The following is a 24,239-nucleotide window of genomic DNA, read 5'->3' on the forward strand; positions in this document are numbered from 1 at the left end:
TGGCAAAGAGGAAGGAGAATAAAAACTAACATGACAGGAGATCATTTTTCCTGAGGCAGGCATGAATCTAATATCGCACATCAATCAGGGGCTACTAACTGGTCAGATCCACACTCATAATATTTACATTGATATAAATGAAGAAATCTTTCAGCTTGGCTTAAGTCTTTTAACAGTCCTGTGAGGTGCAGATTTTGTTCTACCTACAAAACATCTGGTGAGGAAAATGTCAGAAAGAGGTTTTGCTCTTCTGTTTTGCTTTTACAATGCTCCATTGGTCCCTGCTTCACTCTAATATACAGAGAAAAACACGTTGCTCTCTGGCGTGACTGTTTCTCAATTTTTCTCTTCCATTAGCAGCTTTGAACTCAAGACATCCATGGTTATTCCTGATTTTATCATCTTGCACAGGGCCACAGCTTGACCCTAGTCACTGAGGGAAACACATGCTTTGAAAGAAGAGTGTGGAAATAGTAATACTAGTTCCAGACATGTTTAACATCTTCATTAGCAATCTGGACACAGACAATGTGAAACTGGGGGGAGTGGCTGACTCACCAAGGGGGCTGTGCTGACATCCAGAGGGACTTTGATAAGTGGGAAAGGTGGGCTGCCAAGAACATCCTGAACGTCTACATGGAGAAGTGCAGAGCCCTGCACCTGGGGAGGAGTGACCCCAGGCACCAGGACATGCTGGGGGCACCCAGCTGGGAAGCAGCTCTGCAGCAAAGGACCTGGGGGTCCTGGTGGACACCAAGCTCAACGTGAGCCAGCAACAGGCTCTTGCTGCTAAGAAGGCTGATGGTATTCTGGCCCAGATGACTTCTAGAGGTCCCTGTCGACATGGACCCTTCTTTGATTCTGTGAAACTTCTGAAATGGGTGGAATTGCACGTGTTCAAAATTTGAACTGAAAATGACAGATCACAGTTCTGCAACTTACAGTAAAAGAAGAAAACAACAGATCAAAGGTGTCCTCCGTAATCTCTTTTGATACGTGCTCCCCTACCTCAGTCCAGAAGGTGTGCTTCATGTGCATGTGCATGGCTGGAGGGAAATGCCCAGCATTTGTGTTTTTATTGTCTAGGAGTCTTAGTCTCCAGACTGAGTTTAGTCCAAGACACATTTAACCATCCACCGCATGTGCCTATGAGATCATTTTTCTACACATAAAATTTTAAAGTGAAGATTGTCTTATGCTTACACAGCTTATTTCTACTATTATTTGCTAAACATTGAGAACTTCATTGGCACAAAACAGGACCCAGAATGAAGATATATCAAGCCCTGAAGCCATTCTTCATGTGAAATACACCCCAAATGGCTATTCTGGCTGAAAACACAGAGTTAGGAGTTTCAAAACCACTTCCCTTCCTTGGAGTTCTAAGCATATCCATGACATTTCTGGCAAAAGAGCTTAAACAACCATTCACAGAAATTTGTGCTGCAGTCATCCCAAAAGCTTTCCCTTTTGTCCATGCAAAACCAGTTTTCCAGTGCAAAATATACATTTCAGCAAGATTAAGATTGTTGATACAAGATTTTTGAATGCAAATTCAGGAGAAATAGTAATGAAGAAACATAACCTTTTTAAGTTGATAGTTATAATGTTGATTCTTCTTGAAGCAACCCATTTCTTCCCACACAACATCCTTGTCTCTAAATTGGAGAGACATGGATTTGATGGACCACCTGGTGGGTAAGGAATTGTCTGGATGGTCGCACTCAAAGAGTTATGGTCAATGTCTCAATAACCAGGTGGAGATCAGTGATGAATGGTGTTCCTCAGGGGCCAGTATTGGGACCAGCGCTGTTTAACATTTTTGTTGATGACTTGGACAGTGGGATCAAGTGCACCCTCAGCGAGTTTGCTGATGGCACCAAGCTGAGTGGTGCGGCTGACACGCTGGAGGATGCCATCTGATGACATGCTGTGGATGCCATCCAGGGGGACCTTGACAGGCTTGAGATGTGTGCCTGTGTGAACCTCATGAGTTCAACAAGGCCAAGTGCAAGGTGCTGCACCTGGGCTTGGGACAATCCCAAGCACAAACACAGGCTGGGCACAGAATGGATTGAGAGCAGCCCTGAGAAGGACCTGAGGGTGCTGGTTGGTGAGAAGCTCACCATGAGACAGCAATGTGCGCTTGCAGCCCAGAAGCCAGACATATCCTGGGCTGCATCAAAGGAAGCATAGCCAGCAGGGTGAGGGAGGTGATTGTCCCCCTCTGCTCTGCTCTCATGAGACCCCACTTGGAGTGCTGCGTTCAGCTCTGGGGCCCCCAGCACAAGAAGGACATGGACCTATTAGAGCAAGTCCAGAGGAGGACCATGAAGATTATCAGAGGGCTGGAGCCTCTCTGAACCTCTCCTATGAAGATGGGCTGAGAGAATTTGGAGTTGTTCAGCCTGGAGAAGAGAAGGAGTGGTGGTTTTACTCAGGTGGACAGCCGAGTCCCACCATGGCTGCTCTCTCACTCCCCCTTCCTCTTTGAGGAGGGGGAGAAAATACGACACAAAGGGCTCAAGGGTTGAGATAAGGACGGGAAGATTGCTCAACAATTATCGTAATGGGCAAAACAGACTCAGAGTAGGGAGACAGTAAGATTTTTTGCCTACTACTAACAAACTAGAGAAGTGAGAAACAAAGGAAAGAAACCAAAAACGCTTTCCCCCCCATCCACCCTCTTCCACCTCCTCCCCCTAAGCAGCACAGGAGAATGGGAAATGGGGGCTGCGGTCAGTCCCTGACGCTTCGTCTCCGCTGCTCCTTCACGGTCCCTCCCTGCCCCTGCTCCACGCGGGGTCCCTCCCACGGGATTCTGGCACCCCCAGACCCCTGCTCCTGCGTGGGCTCCTCTCCACGGGCTGCAGCTCCGGCCCGGGGCCTGCTCCTGCGGGGGCTCTCCATGGGCCGCAGCCTCCTCCAGGCCCCATCCACCTGCTCCACCGGGGGCTCCTCCACGGGCTGCAGCGTGGAGATCTGCTCCATGTGGGACCCGTGGGCTGCAGGGGGACAGCCTGCTCCACCAGGGGCCTCTCCACAGGCCGCAGGGGACTTCTGCTCTGGCACCTGGAGCACCTCCTGCCCTCCTGCTGCACTGACCTTGGTGCCTGCAAGGCTGTTTTTCACTCCTCTCTCTCCCAGCTGCTGTGTAGCAGCATTTTTTTTCCCTTTCTTAAATATGCTCTCACAGAGGCACAAACAACATCACTTATTGGCTCGGCTCTGGTCAGCAGTGGGGCCCTTATCCAACATGGGGCACCTTCTGGATTCTTCTCACAGAAGCCACCTCTATGGCCCCCTGCTACCAAAACCTTGCCACATAAACCCACTACAGAAGGCTCCAGGGAGACCTTATAGAAGCCTTTCAGTGCCTAAAGGGGGCCTACAGGAGAACTGGGGAGGGACGCTTTGTCAGGGAGTGTACTCCTGGACAAGGGGTAATGGCTTTAAACTAAAGAGGGGAAATTTAGATTAGATATAAGGAAGAAATTCTTCACTCAGAGGGTGGTGAGGCCCTGGCACAGGTTGCCCAGAGAAGCTGTGGATGCCCCATCCCTGGAGGTGTTCAAGGCCAGGCTGGATGGGGCTTTGGGCAACCTGGTCTGGTGGGAGGTGTCCCTGCCCATGGCAGGGGGGTGGGACTTCATGATCTTTAAGGTCCCTTCCAACCCAAGTTATTCTATGATTCTGTAATAACTAATGAAACTTTACAACTAATTTATTCATTTCTATTTTCTTGTGTTATTCTTTTCAGCCTACATCTCCCATATTACCTAGAATCTCTTGGTGAGAATTGAAACATAACATGTCTGAACCTAAGCTCCTTGGCCTCTGATGCCTATCTTCTTTTCTTGGTTTCCATCAATACTGTCCTCCTGCTGCTTTTCAGAACCTAACCCCAAAAACGTATTTTCTTCCACATACTAGCTCATCTTTCATATTTTGGCCACAGACAAATACTTCCATATAATCTCCATCTGTGATGTTTCAGACCTTTTCGATGCCTCTACAAAATGTTCTGTCTTGACTTGTTCCCATGTCCTCCCATTCAGAAACTCTATAAACTTCACTACTATCATCCTAATACATCATTTTGATGTTACCTGGCCCTGTGTAGTTTCTCCATTGGTTTCTCAGCTTCTCCTCCAGCAATGGAGCCATCCCCTGTCATTCTGTTCCTTGTCTCTCCCAGACCAAGGATGGATGGAGACTGGATGCTGTCTCAGGTTCAGAGGATGCCATGCTTTCCTTCTCTCACAGTCCCACTCCACGTGCAAAGGAGGATTTGTCTCTCTTCCCTTCATGCATCTAAAATACAGACGTCTGTATCTGTGTTCTATGTCAGCTCCCCTCAGTATCAGAAGGAGGAAACTGGCACATGTGAAAGTAATTAATCTCATCCTAGGTAGGTCTGTGCCCAAAATAGGTCAGATGAATCTTGCCTTCAAAGTGCCATGTGCTTCTGACCACAAAGAGAGCCTGGATGACTAAATGTTTAATGTTAGCTGAGATGGATCCTGTCCTCAGCATCTTTCTGTTATACCATTGCCCTGCCTATTCCCCTGTTGCTCACAGCACATTATCCTCCTGAATGATCCTTTATCTCACTTCCCTTCTCATACAAGTGGCAAGGTCCAGAGAAACAGTATCTTTCTCCCAGCAACTAATCAGAAGCAATTTCCCAGCCTGCACCTTCTTCTGAGATATCTTACCGATGTGGTATTTCGTGAAGCACCTTCCAGAAATCATTTGTGAAAGCTCTGGCTTATATTTCACATCTCTCCTCAAAACTCACCTCTACCAGGATGCATGCACTGTAGCTTTCCTACTGCTAATAGCTAAGTGGGTGGTCTGTTGGGAATCATTAAAATTCTTGCTCTTCTGCATTAACTACCCCGCCTTAAAAAACAAAAATAAAAATTCTAGGAGTGAAACCTGCTATTATCCTACCACCAGTATACCAGTGCTGACAGAACCATGGACTGGAGCCCCTCAAGACTGCAGCGTGGGTTAACAGAATGGTTTACAATAGCTTTCTGACACTTCGTGAATGGCAGCATAAATTACAGTGCAGAAATAGATCAACAAGCTAAAGTGGCTTTACTTCTTTGAACAGCTCTTACAGGCACCAATGCTCCCCTACGGATTTAAAAGAGTCTTTTCTTCTTACTCCTCCACCTTCCTCATTTTAAGCAGGCAGCAGTGAATGGAAAAGCACATTGTGAAACACCATTGCCTCTTTATCAGGTTACAGCACTAGAGAAAAGAAAAGATGAAAATCCAAGTGAAAATCACTCCTGTTTCCAGTCTCACCCTGCCCTGGAGTCCCCCTAATAGCTGAAAGGGATTAGGATCTTAAATGACTTGCTGACAAAACCACTGTACAATAGGACCAGTTGGCAACATTGGAAGGAGATGTTCGGCTTTGTTTTCCTTCAGCTCCATAGAGGGTCTGACTAAAATACAACTATTCTGTTAGCCCATAAATAAATGCAAAACCTGATCAAGTTGCAGAAGTCCCCAGCACAAAGTTGAGGCTTTTAAGGGGATGATTTTTGGAAGCAGCTCTTCCCATGAGGGCACAGTGTGGGGACGCAAATACCTGCTTTGGCAGGAGGACGTGAGACAATTAGGGCTTGTTAATCTGAAATGCTGAGTGCCCACAGATCTCTTGGAAATCAATGGGAGCTGGGAAAGATCTTTGCCTCTCGGAGGAAGAAACATGCTCCTGCAAGAGGCTGAGAACTTACAGAGAAGTGACTATATAAAAGAATTTTTTAAAAAAAGAGCTCCAGTATTATGAATATCATCATATTGCTGCAGCACCAAGGCATCCTGGCTGGCTTCGGGGCATGGCTGTAGCAGCTGGTAGGACTCCCACATAAAAATGAGCTTCCAGGGACAAGTGTGAAGCTGAAATACAGCCGAAAGCATTAGGAAGATAGGCAAGACAACCAGAGCATGAAGAGCTGCACCACTATCCTCGTATTCTGGCACTGACTTTGCTCAGGATGAGGAGAGAACATGTTCAAAGAGAAGGAAGCCAACTCCATTTAGTATGTCAGAGAAGGAATCAAGTAAGTACAGGAGAGAGCTGTAACTGTCTGTCTATCAGTCTTCAAGAGTAAAAGATGTCTGAGGAAGTTCCCCAGAATACCCATGAATGTCAGCAGTTTTTGCTCAGCAGAGCCTGGATCAAAGCACTAAAAAGAAGGTTTGCTCTTGCTGCCAGTTGCACTTCTGCTGTAAATTGGAAAGCTAAGGCCAGCTCCATGGGAGGAATAATCTGTACAAGCCAAGGATCAACATCCATTTGTAGATCTCCTTGCCACATGGATGGTAAAACCATCTGGACTCACATTTGCTACATCCGTAGGACATGCATCCAGGTCAAAGCAAGTTGTTTCCAGGATATTATTCTAACTGAGGAAGGGAGGAAGATGTCTCCAGGGGAAAGCCATCACATCCTAAGATATATCTGTAATCTCAGCCAAATGAACCTTGCTCTCCATGGTTCTCCATGGTTCCCCACAAGGGGAATCTCAGACTTTGCCACCTGAAGAGTGGTGTGATGAATCTCATTTATAGTGCAGAAACTTTCAACACCTTCTCACCACCACTGCTGAACCTATTAATTGTAGTTGTTGTTATTACTGTGTTTTTGAAACTACAGCCCAAACAGACGAGATTCCCAACATCAGCAGCTTCCCTGCAGAACCAGACACCCGCAGCTATGCTCAGATCCATCCCAGGACCAAAACCTTAAGTTTCTGCTTCACCTCTGGCAGCCTGGCACCTCTTTTCATGGTTAACCTGGTGCATGTACTGTCCTAGATGAGGAGGCCCAGTCTTGGCATTAAAGAAGAAAGGTGTCCACATGAGATGCTGCCCTCAGCTTGCGCCTGCCTCTCCTCAAAACAGTGGCAGTAAGGATTGATTTTCAGGTTTCACTGGCAGGGTAAATGCATGCCTTCAACTCTTATCCACAGCTCAGAAGGGGGTCTTAAATATGTATTGCAAACACACACGCATCACCCGAGACTTCAAGCTGCTCTGGTTTGTGTCTCATTAAGCTACGAGGTGATAACGACTGTGAAATCCACAGCGACCTGACACAGCTGGAGTCAGTGGGTACTTGAGAGATGCTGTTGCCTGTAGCCTTATGTTACCTGCGTAGAAACATTATGTTAAAATAAACAGAAGAGGAAGAAAGCATCATTACCAGGCAGGTGCTGAGCAGAGAGTGCCTTTTCCCTGTGATAATTTGCTCTGCAGTTTTCAGGTTTGTTACTCAGTTTGGGGTCGTGTTATTTCAGTGTCTTTTCCCTCAGAATAAATATGGTATGAAAATTCTCCTAATGGACCCCCGTAGACAGAAATTCTCTCCAGGATGTGGAAGCAGCTGGTAAACACTCACAAGCTATAATATCCACATGACAAGCCTCAATACATGCTCACGCCCCATTAGCAACACCGCCAGGCTCTCTCCAAGCTTCTGACAGCAGGGGAGAAGTATCCTGGGGAGCCAACACCATGAGAAAAAGACCCTGCTATGTGTCTGGGTACACCCAGTGGTGTGGACCAGGGATGGGGGAGACCTTCTGGGTCTTCCCAGCACCGTTCAGAAGTTAATCCAGCACTATGGCATTCAGAGAGAGCAAAGGAGAAGAGATAAGCAGTGCCTGGGACTGATGCTGGTGTGGTAAACTGCAAGAATAGGTCAAGCTGTCAGCTGTTATTAATTCTAGCAAAAAAACATATCTTCCAGTTCAACCTCAATTAATTCATATAGCATTTGTTTGAGGGCCTTCGTGTTACACTGTGGAATTACTGGCCCTGGCTTCAGCCTCACTAACCCGTCTGCCTCTCCTCCTGCACAGTTTAAATGTCAGTTATATTTTTGTGGTTGACTGGTTGCTGAAAGGATGAAAGAATAAGTGTTTGTGCTAACTGATCTACATGAAGATGCCTCATTAAGCAGGAATGGACATGGGACGATACAGTTTTGATGTTGTCTTGGCTTACTTTAGGAAACATATTTTCTGCTAGAGAAGTGGTGAGAAACGTGAAACACTGAGTTTGTTCCATTTGTCCCCGTTTTGCCACCTTTGCTTTAGATCTCCCTTTGCTTGGAATCCTACAGCACCAATGTGAGGAGGCCCAAGCTCAATTGTTCGTGCTGTTAGGGAAGAGGCTTGATGTGGCTTTGAGGTACCCAGCAGTTATTGCGCAGCTTTGTGCTGTTGTTGGGGCAAGTTGCTTCACACCTCTCTTGTTGGAGCCATTTGACTTCATATATATGATTAAACACTAATTGGAAGACCAATTGGCTAATCTTATATTTAGGAAAACTGGGATGAGAAACAGGGGGCTGGTCTGGGATGAGACACTGGGGGAACATGGATCCAGCTGTGCACTTGGCCATAACTCATTTCTATAAAGGGCAAATTTCTAGCAGTAACCCACATTTTTCCCTGCCAACCAGAGAAGGAAAAACCAGGTCTGCAGGTCCTCCTCACAGACTTCAGCCAGAATCCTGCTGATAACAAATGGGTAACCAGACTTTGGATGTACAGTTGTCTAGATCCACAGGTCAGTACTATGCTGAGGTCTGTAATTCCTGTTTGAAATCACACAGGAAGGAGACCTCAGCATGGGTCAGCCAATACCAACAGAACTGCTGAGGTATCCGACTGGTCTGGACATACAGATGGATTTGATAATGCATTGACATGCATGGATGATGAGGACCTGCACCCATTGTTCCTAATATACAATCAGCAACACAAGTGAGGTTCAAGAGTGAATATTTCAGAAAAAACTGTTTCAGTAGGCACTGACAGGATCCCTTTCTATTCTCATTTTCATGGGATATGTGCCTCCAGTCTCCTCTGAAAATGGGCACATACACGTCTTTCGCAGCCCACACAAATGACCACATTTCAGTTCTTCCAGACCAAGAAATGGAGAAAGTTCAAGGTGTCTAAAGCCTCCTCACAAAAGGAAAATAAGATATCTTCAGCACTTCTGAAAAAAAAAAAAAAAATATATATATATATATATACACACCCTCCCTCATCCAGGCAAAGCACACATTGACTTGCAAGAGAAGGAAAGGGAAAAGCCTCCAGGAAATAGCAAACAGTTTCCAAGTATTTGCCATGTTCATTTTTACAGACTCTGGCTTTCTTCTGGGGAAAATAATGTCCTTTTTAAATGTGCCTGAACTTGGGCTCCCTTCCTACAAACATTTATTCAGGGAGGTGCTTTGTTGTTATTTATTCTCAACTAACGACTGAAGAAGGAGTATCCCAGAAGCCTGGTGGCCACAGGCATTGCTGCTCCCTGCTCATATTTCTCCTGTCCTAGGCTAACAGCGAATTGCCACAAAACCTCCATTTTGGTTTAGCTGGAGTAAAAGCAGAAAAAAAAAAAAAGTGCAACTCACACGTCTCTTCTTTTTGTCCACTCTGAAGGCATTACCTACCTGTATGTCTCTGGCCACATCTTTTCCTCATACATTGAACAAGACCATTTGTGTTGCCTGACACCAAAGCCATCCTGCACAGAAGAGCCCGTGGCATCCTCTAAAATTTTCGTGCTGCCCTGTCTAGGCATTGTCTGGGAAGCCTGCAGAATTCATGCCCCATTCACTGGACCAGTCCAACAGCATAGACAGTCACGCTCCAATGTCCGGAGCAGTCCATGGCTTTGTTTAATTTCCCATCCTGTATCAGCTTGCAAGATCCAAGGCACAACCTGCTCCTAAGTGAAGTGAATCCAAGGCTCCATACAGCTGAAGGAGCCAGGAAGATTTTCCTCAAGGGACTGTGGCCATGCTCTTCAGCTGGAAATGGGGGTCCTCGGCAACTTTGGATGCTCGGGCTCAGAGCAGAGCCTTACAGCTGATGCACTTTTCACACTTAGAGCTCAACATGTGGCTGCACATGTTTGTGGCTAAAAATGTGCTTTCTCTGAAATGAAACTGGAATCAATAACCAATCAACCCAGTGTGTGCTTCTGTGGAACAGCTTAAAATAGCTTTTTTTTTTTCTTTCTTAGCAACTGCTCGCAATAAGCTCAACATTTCATTTCTTCCACAGCCCTGAAAAGAGCTCTGAGATCACATCACTGCAGTCACAAATATTCCACATCATATAAAGCCAGAGAAGTACAAGGAACTGAAAGGCAGCAGACCACGCTATGCAACAGGAAAAAAAAAGAAAAAAGCACACTTGTACCCATAGTGCAGCAGCAGCCAAGCACTTCGAAACTCAGGAATGTGTAAATTGAGGTTGTTTGTAGAATATCACTTCACCTTCCTCTGTACGTATGCATCCTGAAACAGCTTTTAATTATAAGAATTGCATGCTATTTTTTACCACCACACCTCTCTCTCTCAATCTCTCAATACCTCTCTCAATCCTTGAGTAATGAACAGCTATTCAATATCTTGTTTTTTTTCTCCAGGACATGGTCTCATGCTTCATTTTTACTGCTTGCTGCTCAAACCCTGACCTGGAGTCAGAAGTCTCCATGGATCATGTAGGGATGGATTTTTTTATAGATGTTAGTTGCTTGGCCAAATTTGGGTAGGTTTTCCAAAGCAGGCGAAGAGGTCGGGTGTGTGACACAAGTTCGCTGACCCTAGTTCCCTGCTCCAGAGTGCAAAGGAGTCCTCAAGGAAAGGCAGCAGCCGCTTTCCCTGAGGATAACGAAACTCATTTTTCTTCTGAGACAAGCGCAAGATAAGCCCAGCGGAGGGTCCTGGGAAGGTTCAACCCCAGTGGGTCAGGTAGATCCAGATCTGAGAGTGTAGCCGGTGCCTTCTTACCCACCATGGCCAACTGTGCAGTCAGCAGGTAAGCCCGTCTAAAATTCTGTTTTGATGAAGTGGTGTGCTCGTGGCTGTTCTTGGAAAATTGCCTCTCAGTACTGCCTGCACATGCAGACTAACACTCACATTAGGGTAGGCAGCAAGGTTTGAAAGAGCAGGAAAAATGTGCACTGAAACACAAATATATTTAACAGCACTGGCTGTTTTTAAAACTGCATGAAAATAAATTGCTTTCATTTTGCTCAGGAGCAAGAGCCTGGTTTTAAGTAGTTGCCCTCATTAACCCTTTGCTTTATAACATATGACTGCATCAACATTCAATAACCTTCCTTTGGGAAGGGGGGAAAAAAAAAAGAGAAAAGAAGAAACCCAGTCACACTGGTTGGATGGACCATCAAATAGACATTTGATGGATGAAGTGGAGAAATGGAAATGCCATCTGCATTTCCAGCATTCCCCAACTGATCAGCCCACTGGGAAATTGCAAGGGAGGAGAATTTGATATTCTCTGTGTGTCTGCTATTCACCATTACACACCAAATTTTGCAGGAGATCAATACTCTTTTAACAATTCTGCCACAGATGCCAGAGCTCATTAGTAGGAGGTGAGTAACCATGGAGGTCGGAAATCCTATTTTACTTGTCTGTCTGAAGGATTTTGGTCTCTTATCGCCTTAGCTTGAGGATTTCATGATTTTACAGATTTTACAGATTTTACAGTCCACGTTGAGCTCTTACTCAGGTAAAATTTCCTTATCTAAATGAGTGTCTTGCCTGATTTGACACAGTAGGAGCCTCAGAGTCCTTTCATCATGAGTTATTGCAATTCTGTGTTGAATAAAATGTGTAGGACAGCAAACCAACCAGATCATAGCTACAGATGTCCCTATTTTGATGTTAGACCTGCTTATTCCGATCATCCAGAATTCCTCTTATCCTTAAAAGTCCTCTCCCCCTTGAAACAACAACAAGAACAACAAAAAATATAGTCACATTAAAAAAAAAGAAAAATTGAGTGAAACCAAATTCTGCGTATGCATTCTTGCCTTGGTATTCGAACTATTTTTTGTGGTTATACAGATTTCTCCCCTCTGCCCCTTGCAAATGCAGATTTCACAAAATTCATGTAATTCTGACTTGCATCTTTGGTCCAGCTCTCAAGAGAAAATATGTTTCAGAAGCCAGTGTGGTCCCAGAAGGGCTATGAATAGGATTTTTCTCAAAAGCTGGTAGTAAAATACGATACTCCCCCCTTCACTTCAGTGCTCATGTGCTCTTTAGCTCTTGGGTTTTAGACGAGCTTAGAGAGGAGTTCATAGGACATTAAAGCCAATAGCCGTTACATTAATTAGTCAACGCCAATCTGTTTGCTTGAGACAGCCGGGCTGCTTGGGTCCAATCCTGCCAGATGCTGAGTTCACTGCTATGTAACCAAAGCCATTGAGGTGACTGGGCTTTGACAAAATGCTCCAGGTCCAAAACTCTTCTTTCAAGCAGAAATACCCAATGCTGAACGCCAAGCACCTGAGAAGCAAAGCTCATGAGACCTCTCCTGCAGCAGGTGCCACTGCTTTTCCCATGCGGAAGCAAGCAATGCAAAACACTGCTTTCACCAGTTCAGCCAAGGCACCCGCACAGGGCTGTGGCTATTCCTTAGTTAATCTGTTTGAAACTGTTGTTTAATCCCACCATAGGGTTTCTGAATGCGACAGCTTGCAACAGAGGTGACGGGAGGATATTACTGCAACATGTCAACGTTTTGCAATGGCTGGGAGCATTCCCTCCTCCTTGTCCTGGAGGAATGGCTTTTTTCCATGGATGCTTTTTTGTATTTATTTTTAAATTTACTAAATACAAAAAAAAAAATATTTATTATTTGCACGACAGAGTGGGCTTCGTTTTCCAAATTTACAATATTTTTCTGTTCCTGTAAACAATTGGGCTTCCCAGACTCTTCCCTGAAAAACAGAGAATGGAAGCTTTTGGGGAACCTGGCTGCAAAATTAGTTTCTCCAGAAGTTCACACTGGCCATACGCAACATGTGAATGCTGGGATTGCGTGACAAAATCTCTCCAAGAGAAAATCAGACTGATCTAGTTTCATAATTATTAGTAAGATGCTTAAATAAAATAAAATAGTGTTGTGATTTCACAGAGAATCCTCTGCGAAAGCCATCTGTACATGTAAACAGAATGATCCAAAACATTCATTTTAGACAGTAAGCCATGCAAAACCTTCACTCTTAACACACACATTTGCTTTATGTGAGTGGCATGTTTTAATCACAGAGGCCAGCAGACAATCAGAAAATACAACTGCTTGGTGTTTTTGCTGCTTTTAATTAAAGGGAATGAGAAAGCGTAGAAAGTAAGGGACAGATTTTCAAAGGCGCATGTTGCAAAATGGCTCTTTGACATTATTTATGATTTTGGGCATTTCCATCCAGATGCATTTTAAAATACTTTTGAATCCTGGGATAGAGTTTGCAAGTCCTATGACTTAAAATTCTCTTCAGAAACCAAATTTCGCTTTCCAAGTTTCATAAATTTAATACTTCTTTTTAATTTAGATAGGGAGTTTTCAAATGCTTCTGGAGGATTTAAGAGGACAGGTTCCAGGGAAAATTGGGAGGCTGTGTTAACCTAAAAATCTTACATTTTGAAAAGCTCCCTCACAGCTAAACAATTCTACGTACTAAGGGTTTCTTTTTCCAGACCACTACAAATCTTCTCTTCTTGGGCTTCAAAGCCCTCCAGAGGATTTTATTTGATAAAAGACTTTTCAAATATGTTTATGAGCTTCTCTAAAGTCTTGAAGACATGTTTTCACAAGACCTGCATATGAAAGAGTGTTTTGATAGAAGTAGTCCTGTTTCTGAAACTGGGATTCATTTAATTTAATTTTAGCCATCTAGAAGTTGGGTCACCTGGTGTGCTAATCACCAGGGCTCCCTTGTCTGGCTTCACTGGAGTGAGAAATAAGCACCTATGGTGTTGCCCCATCTCCTCTCTACAGATGTGTAGCTCAGGATGGGATCTATTCCTTTCAGCTATCTTTACCTACCTCTTTTTCTCTCTTCACTGTAGGAGGAACCCAGCTGATTTGATGGGATGCTTGGCTCTCAGGTGGCTGCTGTTGGCACTGATGGAGTTCATCCTGAGAATACCTGAGCTGTGTGATGTGGAAGGCATTAAGCACGATGCTGTGAGTTTGTGTCACTGAGCTTCCCAAATGAGTGGGAAGTTCCCAAAAGCATACCCCATAAACAAAACATTAAATCTGTGCCCACACAGATTTTGTGGTCTTCTGTGCAGAGGTGGTTTCATGACCTTCTCTTCAAGAGCACTGTGCCCATAGTTATCAAATCATAAGGACCATTTGCCCACCACATAAGCTGGCGTAGGAAGAAACTTGCTTGAGTCAAAATCTGAGGCTCCGCGTAGCATCCACTGCGAGGCAAAGCTCCGATAATGAGCTTCTGGAACAAATTGCTCCATCCACAACTGTGCTCGCTCAAATACAAGGCACGCATATGAAAGTCTGAGAAACAGGCAGGTTCTGCATTGGCAGGTGGGTACATAAGTGTCTGACACATTTAGTCTGATTCATCCAGGAGTAAATTTGTCATTGTTGGGGCAGGACCAAATCGACTATAGGAGTTTTATCATATGTTCACAACATCTTTTATTTTCATCAGTTGCAGCTTGGCGTGCCACAAATTAATGTGCTCATGCGTTAGGTCAGGGTTTTTTTCTATGCGGGCTATTTTAGCATTACCCAAAAATGGTGCATTTTAGGAAACAGAAATCAGTATAAAAACTCCATTTATATTTGCATCGGTGCAGCACATTCAAATCTTTCGGAAAAGTCTTTGGTTGCCAAAACTTTGAGGAAAGAACTGTGACCTTCTGCTGTGTTTCCCATGCTTGTTGTCTTAATTAAACTTGTTGTGAGTCATGTTTACAACACCCAGCTTGCTTACCTCGGACCTATAACAGACAAAGGCTTTCAGCCCCTGATGTGCGTGTCCAAATTCACCAGAGATCACTGCCACTGTTTTCGTCACTTCCTGTACATGGAAAATGCAAAGGCCAAATTTAGAAACAGATCACAAGTCTCTGGTCAGTTTGTTTCCAAGAAGGCTGATGAAATCTGCTTTGTTATTTAGCTTAAACCTGTCTTCCCAAGCATTATCTTCCTGGAGACTTTCAAACCTGTTTCCATCCCCTAAGCTGTTAACTCCTGCAGCATTAGGACAAAAAGAAAAAGCAAACTTTTCCTGGGGGCCGAGAGGCAGATGCGAGGTTGTAAATGTCATTTGACAGCACAAACCCTATGTATGTGAAAACAAACAGGGCTCTTTTGTGTATTTAAATCTAGAAGAAAAAAAATGCAAAGCAAGATATACTTATTAGCATAATAAGATAAAGAGTCTGAAAGAGTCACTGCCCTGTACATTGTGCATAAATTTATGCATCCTCCTTGCTTACTATTACAACCTTAAAATTACTGACACCATTATTGGATGAAAGAGATTCCATTTCTTTAATATTTGCTCAAAAGCCCACTCAGCTGCTTTTGAGTTGGCAAATATGAAATCAACACATGCTTCAGATTACAAGGGCAACCACTTGTTTAAAATAGGTTTAACGCCAGAGTGCGTGTAGAAAACAAATGGGGCAAAAGGGAGAAGGAACAGTCTGATAATGTCAGATTTTGTGGAGAAGTAGGAGCTGTAGATTTAGGTACTGCTGTGGTTAGCAAAGCCCTGGAGATGCTCTTTCAAGCAGGAAATAGAAGATACAAACAGATGCTGTCCTGGAGGGCGTCACTCTGTGCATCAAGAAAAGAAGAAATAAAAAGTTTGGAGAGGCACAAGGAAAGCTTGGTAATTCTTATTATTTAACTCATATTTTTAAGGCTTATTTTTAAATTTTATTCTAATGAAGATTTAATTATTATTATTATTCATTACTATATTTTTTTTAATTATTGTTTCTAAATCTTAATTTCAACTCCATGCTCTGCTTTGCTCTGGAGGAAGGTCTAGCATCCTGTATGGCCAGGCACACACCCCAACCCATTCCCAAACAAGCCTGGGTGCTTGGCTGTGCTTAAACGAGGGCAAGGAGAAGGGCAGCGAGGAGCACCCAGCCACTGCGGACGATCCCTCTGAGAGCCAGGAAGAGCTGTGTCCTGAAGGCAGGCGTCCGCCGGGCACCTCCAGCCCTCCAGCACAGCATCCTCCTGGTCGCTGTCAGATAACCTCGCTTCCCCAGCCCTTTATGTCAGGCTGTGGCTCCTATTTTTGAACTGACGTTACCCGGGCTTAATCCACTTAGCCTGTGAGCACCTTCATCTGCTTCCCGCAAGCAGTGCGCGAGGCTGCAAGATCCTCCCGGCTGCACTCCCCCTCTGCCCCGCTCACAGCCTGTATTTATAAAGAGGTGGATTAGGAACATTACAAGGCAGGTCACTGGGTGTCAAGCTGCTCTTTCAGGGCTTAAAATCCGAGGCTCACTCAAGCTGGAGAGCTCTCCATCCTTGTGATAACAGTTCGGATGACTCTCACATTGTACTTGTAATTTGTAAATGGTGCAGCATTAGAGAGAGCATTAGAGACACTGCTCCTGTAAACAAAGCAATTGGGGTCTGTAGAAATGCTTTATCTTAATGTCACATAGGGAAAAAAATAAAAAATGAGTATTTTTAAGTGCAACTCATAGCTGTTGCAAATCCACTTTTCTCCCCTGCTGTCATTCAACATCAGATGATCTACACTCACCACGGTCCCCAGCCTGTAATCCCCTCTGAACCGGCCAGCCCCAAGAGCAATTATTTTGTTTGTCTTCTGATTGGTGGGGAGAAATAATATGCTCATAGCACGGTCACCTCACAGGAAGCATGGCCAAATGCCCACTGCCCCTATAGTGCCTCTGGGTCCCACTCAGTGACATCTCAGTGCTTAAGACCATGCATGATGCATGGTGCATGGTCAAAAGAAAGTCAGACCAAGCTCTGGCTGCAGACTGTGAGGTGTCTTTTGGTTGGGCCCGTGTCTTTTAGGAAGTGCTCCACCTCAAAGCAGGGCTCCTAAAGCTTGTAAATCAGGAGCATCCATTCCCCACTGGTGTGCTGCAGGGATCAGCGAGAGGGCAAATCCCGAGTGCTTCGTCATCATGCTGAGCTCTAATCCCATCAGCATCTCCGGCCACTCCATCAATCCGATTAAAATATGGCTGAAAGTCATAACACAGCTGGCTTGCCCACGGGGAGCGAGCCCTGGTCGTGCAGGCCCAGCACCACGCTGCTTGCAAGCAGCCCCCAGGCTGTTTTTTTGGGGGGGGAGAGGGGGAACAGTCAGAGGTGCAGACAGGGCAGCCCACATTCAGTATCACTTCGGAGAGGTAGGGGCTGTGCTTTTATCCCCCTCCCATCCTTTCACAGCCCCTGTGCTTTTAATGGATGAGGTAATTGTAGCAGTGCTGTCAGAGCATTTCACTTTCACACCAAAACAGGCCCAGGGCCACACACAGGGTTCACCGGCATATCTCGAATGAGGACCAGTGGGCTGGGTTTGGCCCTCGGGACAACTCCAAGTGGCCAACTGCCATTTGGTGGCTAAGTAGGTGTTGACCTCCACAGTGTTCACAGGGGATGGCCCTTGCTTTTGCACAAAAGCACATAAAGACAAGACCAGGTAAGCCAAAAACCACCTCTGCGTGACTCCATGAGGTTACCCTCACACTCTCTCTGTATAAAAGGAAATAGGAAAAGGCAATAGGAAAGGTGTAGCTGGCTTATTTTTTGTATTTTCTAGGTCTGTCCAAAGCCTTACTGTCCTTTCCACTGCACTTGTCTCCAGAAATCAGCCTACACTTCCCAGTCATTTAGATTTTTTCTTATATTTACTTTCCCAACAAGAAACTGCTCCTAAAAAACATAGGAAATAAAGCTGGGAGCCTTCTTAATATGTCATCTAAACCACAGCTTCCTCCAAAAACGGCCAGACTCTACAGTTATCCACACGCACTCATCACCCCCTCATGAAGATAGCAGCAGTCTAGTGCTTTGAGGGCGGGGCTGCCTCTGCAGTATGCATGGTGACACCCACACCAGTTTGGGAAAATTATTCACGTCCCTCTTTTCCTATTTTTTTTAATGGAGAAATATTGCACTAAAGAGTGTAACTGAAAGGAGAGTTTTCCATAGGCCTGTGAACAAGCCTGGAGAATTCACTTGCAGAGATAAAAATCTCCCTGTGAATATATTCCATGGGTGGATTCAAAAGTTATATTAAAGAGATGATCAAAGTGCGATACAGAAGATGAGTCATTCCATCCAGATTCCAGATGTAATATTCTCTATTATTCCTCATTTATCTGAACTTTCCTTATGCCTTCCTTTTTCTCGCCTTCTCCTTTAGTTTAAGAGACTTTTCACTGTGTAAAATACTCTTTTACAGCTCTGCCCCATGCGTGGAGCAGGTGACCCAAACGCACAGCAGCGGGCCTGCAGCTGATGTTAAACCCCATGCAGACCCACACCCGTGTCTTGTGTATCGGGAAAAGCAGTACAAATGTGTTTGATTTGTAACTTTACAAGGACTTTCTTGTTGAGGTTTAAGCTTCTTTTATTAGTAGACTTAAGAGGAAGGCACCATTAACACATAACAAAGGAGGCAGCATTAAACTATTGCCATAACAGCAATGTTTTAAAAAAACCACTACTTAGAGGTTTATAGGGTTCCTTTGACAGATTATTGCAGAAGCCACAAAATGGAAACAGAGGAGGGAACTTCTCAGTGGCATTGTGCCTTTCCACATGCTTTCAGCCCTACACAGAGGGACATTCCTGGTCTAAACACAACTGTAACCTCACTTAAACAACTTCCTTGGCTTGAGGCCACACAGGGGTTTCCCTGCAGTAGGAGAATCCCCTGGCCAGATTTAAGACCCCACTGTGCTGTGTCGGAGCAACTCAGGAGAGCCTTAGCAGTAAAACTGAAGGAATAATTCAACAGCTGAAGCAACCACTTTTCCTCTCCCAGGCAGCCTTGTATCAGACAAGACTCTCTGTTCAGCCTGGTTTCTGCAGTTTTCTTTCAGCTTTTCCATGTTGTATTTTTTTCTAGGTATTTTGAATGAAGGGTACCCTGGCCCTGAACGTTCTCCAAGGAAAACATCACAGTGTTTCAACACAAGATGTCTAAATAAAATGCTGTATCTTTTCTAACACTTCCATATTTGCTCTTTTTTGTCAAAACTATAAAAGAAATTGAATTTCAAATTCTTACCCCAGAGCTACCTTTAAACGAATTCTCCATCAGAAAAAGTTTTCCTAGATCTGCTTATCCAATTCAATCTATGCATGCTCCTAGACTGCCATATGATAAGGACATTAGTAAAAGCTTTATGTATGTATTATTTCAAGACATTTGCTTATAAAGTGGCGACAGTCTGTATTAGCAGCCTTTCTTCTCTGTGAACTCTGAGCTGCAGAGGAAGGAAAGAGTTGGCTGGTCCCAGAGAAGGGACCCAGCTGAGCATCCTTTGGTGGTTCCCCTCCTCTGGTTCCTGCCACACACCAACATGGGTTCCCAACCCTGCACACCTGGTGAGGGACCTGTCCTCGCTGGGCTTTCCTTGCCCTTGTCCACCAGCTGGAAAATCCTTGAGCAATGACTGAGGGTCCCCTCCCTGCTCGGCCAATGCTGGAGATGGGGGGAAGCCACGGAGTGGAGGGGATGGGCAAGCATCCATCAGGCAAAAATCATTGTTCTGAGCCAGAGTCCTTGTGGGCAAGCCAGCTTTCAGGTCTATTAAATTGATTTCTTCCTTCACCACCTGTATTTTCCCGTTTTTTAGGAGCTGCCTTAGCCTTCATGCAGCATGACTTAATCCGGTGCTTTTGATGTTCTCATAGATTCCACTCCTCGGACCTTGCTCCATGATCTCACCTCTCCACTGTCTCCTTTTCACCTAATCTCTGTCTGACATGGAAGCATCTCTTTCCCAGCCCTCAGCCACACTTACCTTTCCATACATACCCTGACCAGCCTCTTCATACTTTCCAAACCCACCCTCAGTTCCCCAGCAATACCCCCATGTGGGCAGGTCACCACCCTCAAGGGCACCGGGTGCAACAAGACATTTTGGGTGGCCATGTGTCATCTCATGCTACTTTAGGAGGTACTTCACAGCACAGCCCCATGATGGTGCAAGATGCGGTCCATGCGGTCCCACCACCCCATGCCCCCAAAGAAAACCCAAGCAGAAATCCCAATCTACCCAACTGGTAGAAATCCCAAGGTGCACGTGTTCCTCCTAGAAGCAGGGTATTACCGTCCTCGGCCCCGTGCACAGGAAAGGACTGCAACGCACCACTTCTCACTGGAGGGAAGGCTGCCTGGAACATGAGCTCATGTTTTCCTAAAATAACCAGCAACCATGTGCTTAAACTTAACACCTGAGGCAAAGCAAGAGTCACCGTTAACACTGTGCAGCCTTCAAAACAGCCCGCGCGCGCGGCACGGCGCGAGCCAGAAGCACCGAGCGGCCAGCAGCTGTCCAAGGGTGACTAATGCCCCGCTGCTAAAAACAACTTCAAGGGGTTTTCCATGAGCAAATCTCATTACAGGTAGAGTATTGACTTTTCACCTGCTAAATACAAGAACTCCACTGTAATGCCCATACTGCCGGAATTTTTTTACCCACGCATGCCACAGCTGGTAAAGGAAACCTAGCTCTTTCATAAACAATGGCAGCATCTGATCCTTGTTAACACCATTCCCAAATGCCAAAAAAATCACCCCTCCAGTAGATTATGCGGGAGTGTGGAAATGAGGGTTAAGGATGTGTTGTAGACATGGCAGAGAAGACTGGAACGTGAAGTAAAATGCGTGCGTGGACATAAATGTCTAAAGTCCAAAGAAAAGCTGTAGAAAATAGTGTGCTGATATGGCTGCTCAGAGAAGCATGGTGTTACATCAGAATATGCGGTCCCGTCAAAAACACATAGTGCTCTCCAGCTTAACAAAAATCCAGCAAAATTCCCTAGAGCCTCATTTGAGCAAGAAACCAGCAAGAACGGCCACTGGTTCTCTTGGACTTAGCAAAGTCTCTGTCCCTTTGGATTCACAGGATCTCGCTGCTTCTCTTCCCAGGCCACCAGGCCTCATTTTCATTGCTTCTTCTTCAGTGACTAAAAGTCACATCTCCAGCAAACTGAATGAACACGCAGCTCAGATCATAGAGGGGAGAAACGTACACAGTGTAAATTTCTGAACTCGTTCAATTAATATCTTGCATAATCAGACTCCAAAAATTACATTTTTGAGGTTTGGAGTTAAGTTAAGCAGTTGAACTCTGTAATGCACTGTCTGAGACATGACATACTGTTTGCCAGCCCTGACTGTCCCTGACGGGTTGATTCATCTTATAAATCATTTGGTCTTCCAGATGAAATATACACCGATTTCATTTTGCTTACTTTATTTTAGGAGCAAGCAACCCACAGATGGGTGTGTCATAGTGCCTTCCCAATAGTGCTCCTAGGAACAATACTTTCCTTGCACAAGTGTTAATGAAAAGTAAAGAGAGAGATTTGCAATTGAAATGAGGCTACCTTGAGGAGTTGCCAAAATATATATGAATAAATTTCCCCATTAGCAGTGTTATACTGGCAGCTGAATTTTGTGGGAAACATATACATACCTCTTTCTGCTTTAGGAGATCCACCTTTCCACATCAGTATTTCCTAGCGTAACTTCTGTTAAAATATCCAAACACAGTCCTGTGCAGCTACTGTCACAAGGACTCTACCATGGATTTCCTCCAAGGAGGCTTTGCTTAAGTCATGCTGCTGTGAAGACTATGAGCAATGGTAGAAGATGTGGCACTGGGAATGCAAGAGGAATGGATTGGTATAGGGCAGCTCATGGTGACCGTCGTCCTTGAGAAGACAGCCAAGCTTTGAAGACACTCAATATCTCTGTCCTGAGGACTCTGCAGCAGTTCAATGTGAAATGGATGGGCTGTCCTGGTCAGAAAAGAGGAACAACATAAATCTTCTAAAAGGTTTTTTACTCCAGAGAAGGGTCAAAAAGTCCAGCATGGCAAACAGGAAGGATTTCAACACCTTGAAACAATTAATTCTAGTGTTCCCAAGAGATAAGACACTGCCTTCAACTTATTTCTAATTAACTTACAAATTAGCCCACTGGCCCATAAAGAGCATCATGCACTAATTGAGCCCAGCTGTTTTATGGGAAAAGTCACAATGAAATCTGTAGATTACAGGTACCAAAAGGAAACATCCTATCAGGATGTTATTCAACTCCTGACTCAGTGCTCATTGACCCTGGATGTTGTTAAAGCTAAGAACACGCTCAGTCACAAAGAATTAAGCATTTACATCAGATCCTGGGGATATCCAAAGTTATAATCAATAGGAAAAAGAGGCAGTGCCATTAGTGCCAGTGGTTACCTGGGATTTGCATCTCATTTTGATGGAGAGCCACAGTTGAAGCTTTTCCCACAGTTGGAGCACTCGTAAGATCCTCTTCCATGTGGTTTCTAAGGAGGTGTAAGCTCTCCCTGAGCTGGCACTATTACCTGTCTTTCCTCACTGAGGAACAGCTTATATTCATGAAACCTGTAGGCTATTTGTGAGACCTTCTCTCCTCCACTTCAGGTGGCAGAGATCAGAGGCGTTCAGGAGGTGCTGGAGGCAGGAGAGTGGACAGAGAGGGCGGGAGGCAGAGATTTGCACAGTCAGCCAGCACACTGGTTGCATAAGCCTTGTATCCATGGGAAATTGCATTGAAACCTTGTTGGAAGAAATATAAACACATAGCCTTTTAGGACTGAAGTCGTTTATGCAGAAATTTCCCCCATGGTCAGACTATTTCATAATTATCCACGCTGGGATGTCTTGCGTTTTCCTTTGAAGCATCTGGTTCTGGGCATGTCACCATTAGCCTGACATAGCAGTTCCTATCCTTATATAATAACAAGCCGTTTCTTGACTATTTCACACAAAATGTCTCTCTTTTTTTTTGCCCACTAAATGACCTGGAACTAGAACACAAACATTCTGTTTGCACAGTTTTACATAACATTTGCCATAGTTTTCACACAACGCTATTAAAGACTAATTTGTTTCTGTTCCCAGGCTGATGGAAAGCAGTTCTTTTGGTAGCTCTATTGCGTCAGTGTTCTTTGAAAATGTAAATAAAGATACTGAGATAAGACCCGTCCAACTACACAGCCCTTTTTCTCTTTATGTTTACTAGACACTTCAAGCTAAATAAAATTATTCTTTGCACTTGATCTGCCCAAGAACATGCTCGACTAATTGATAATCAAATTTCCTTTGATATCATGATCCCTCACCAACATATTATTGCCACAAGCAGCATCTAAGAGGATCCACAGTAACATTTTTCAAGAAGGCATTCTGAAAAATGACTTAGGCTCCCAAGTACCGCTTTGAAAAGCAACTTAGCTCCTTAGGAATGGGATTTTCAGGGAGATTTAGATTCTTGATCATTTAAAGGCCAGCTTGGAAAAAAAAATGAGTTTCTACTTAGCAGACCTTTCAACAGCATTGCATTGGCAGCTTCTATTGACCTTGATGGAAATGCATCACCTGTTGAAATCTGACAATCTCACCAAGCACCCATCTTCACGTTTAGGGGTATAAAACACCTTTGCAATCTGATTTAAGGATGCTTTTCTCAACCGGCTTCATATCTTTCTCGCTGGGTAAAATATAGGAGTGTTTTCTCCACTTGGTTCCTTTTGGGTTGGTGAGTTGGAGGTCATTTTGCACGGCAAGGATTCCTGAATTTCCTGAATTTTCAATAAAGACAGTTGTACTAAAAACAACTATTTTGCGAAACTGCCCTCTGTCTCTTTGGAAAAGATGGAGGTATAACCCACTTAACATGCATACTAACCTCTGCATGTGCCCAGTTTTGAAAGAGTAGGGAAATTAGTCAACCTCGTGTTTACCTCTGGTGCTGCAGGTACAGGACGGATCCAACCCTGTATTGGGTTGGACACCTTGTCTACACTGACATGTAGCCCCAAAGTATTTAAATAAGCCTAACAGTATGGATTCCTGAACTCAACTCATCAAATGACAGAGCCATGAAGCAGATGTGGTGGTAGAAGTTGCCTACAGATAAATGGAAAAAGGCATTGGCAATTTCTGTCTTCGCCTTTGTCTCTGCCTGCTTTGCTAGCTTCTTCCCTCCTGGGCTTTATTTCACCAGATGTTACATATGATCTTCCAGTCTCTGAAGATGGGAAATCCCTCCCTATCAGACATGAAAGATGATGTTTTGGGGTTGCTGTTTAAACAACAGCTACAGTCCTTGAAGATTTGTAT

At 44.6% G+C, this 24,239-nt stretch overlaps 2 long non-coding RNA genes across 4 annotated transcripts; one reads left to right on the forward strand and one right to left on the reverse strand.

Annotated features, from left to right (window-relative positions):
* The first annotated feature begins 1,954 nt into the window (after window positions 1–1,954).
* Window positions 1,955–19,081, forward strand: LOC310894040. 3 transcript variants are annotated; one of them, XR_014579518.1, is made up of 3 exons: window positions 8,680–10,868; window positions 13,931–14,414; window positions 15,635–19,081. It is a non-coding gene; the product is annotated as an uncharacterized lncRNA (long non-coding RNA). The 3 variants fall into 3 exon arrangements; XR_014579519.1 differs by having other exon boundaries at window positions 8,700–10,868; window positions 13,931–14,048; window positions 18,979–19,081; XR_014579517.1 differs by having other exon boundaries at window positions 1,955–10,868; window positions 13,931–19,081.
* Window positions 14,778–23,233, reverse strand: LOC310894047. The gene is made up of 3 exons (XR_014579524.1): window positions 22,332–23,233; window positions 21,560–21,884; window positions 14,778–14,913 (listed from the first exon to the last, which is right to left on the reverse strand). It is a non-coding gene; the product is annotated as an uncharacterized lncRNA (long non-coding RNA).
* Between the last annotated feature and the right edge of the window lie 1,006 nt (window positions 23,234–24,239).

This window comes from Anser anser (assembly GCF_964211835.1).
Source record: "Anser anser genome assembly, chromosome: 1".
In the NCBI taxonomy this organism is placed as follows: domain Eukaryota; kingdom Metazoa; phylum Chordata; class Aves; order Anseriformes; family Anatidae; genus Anser; species Anser anser.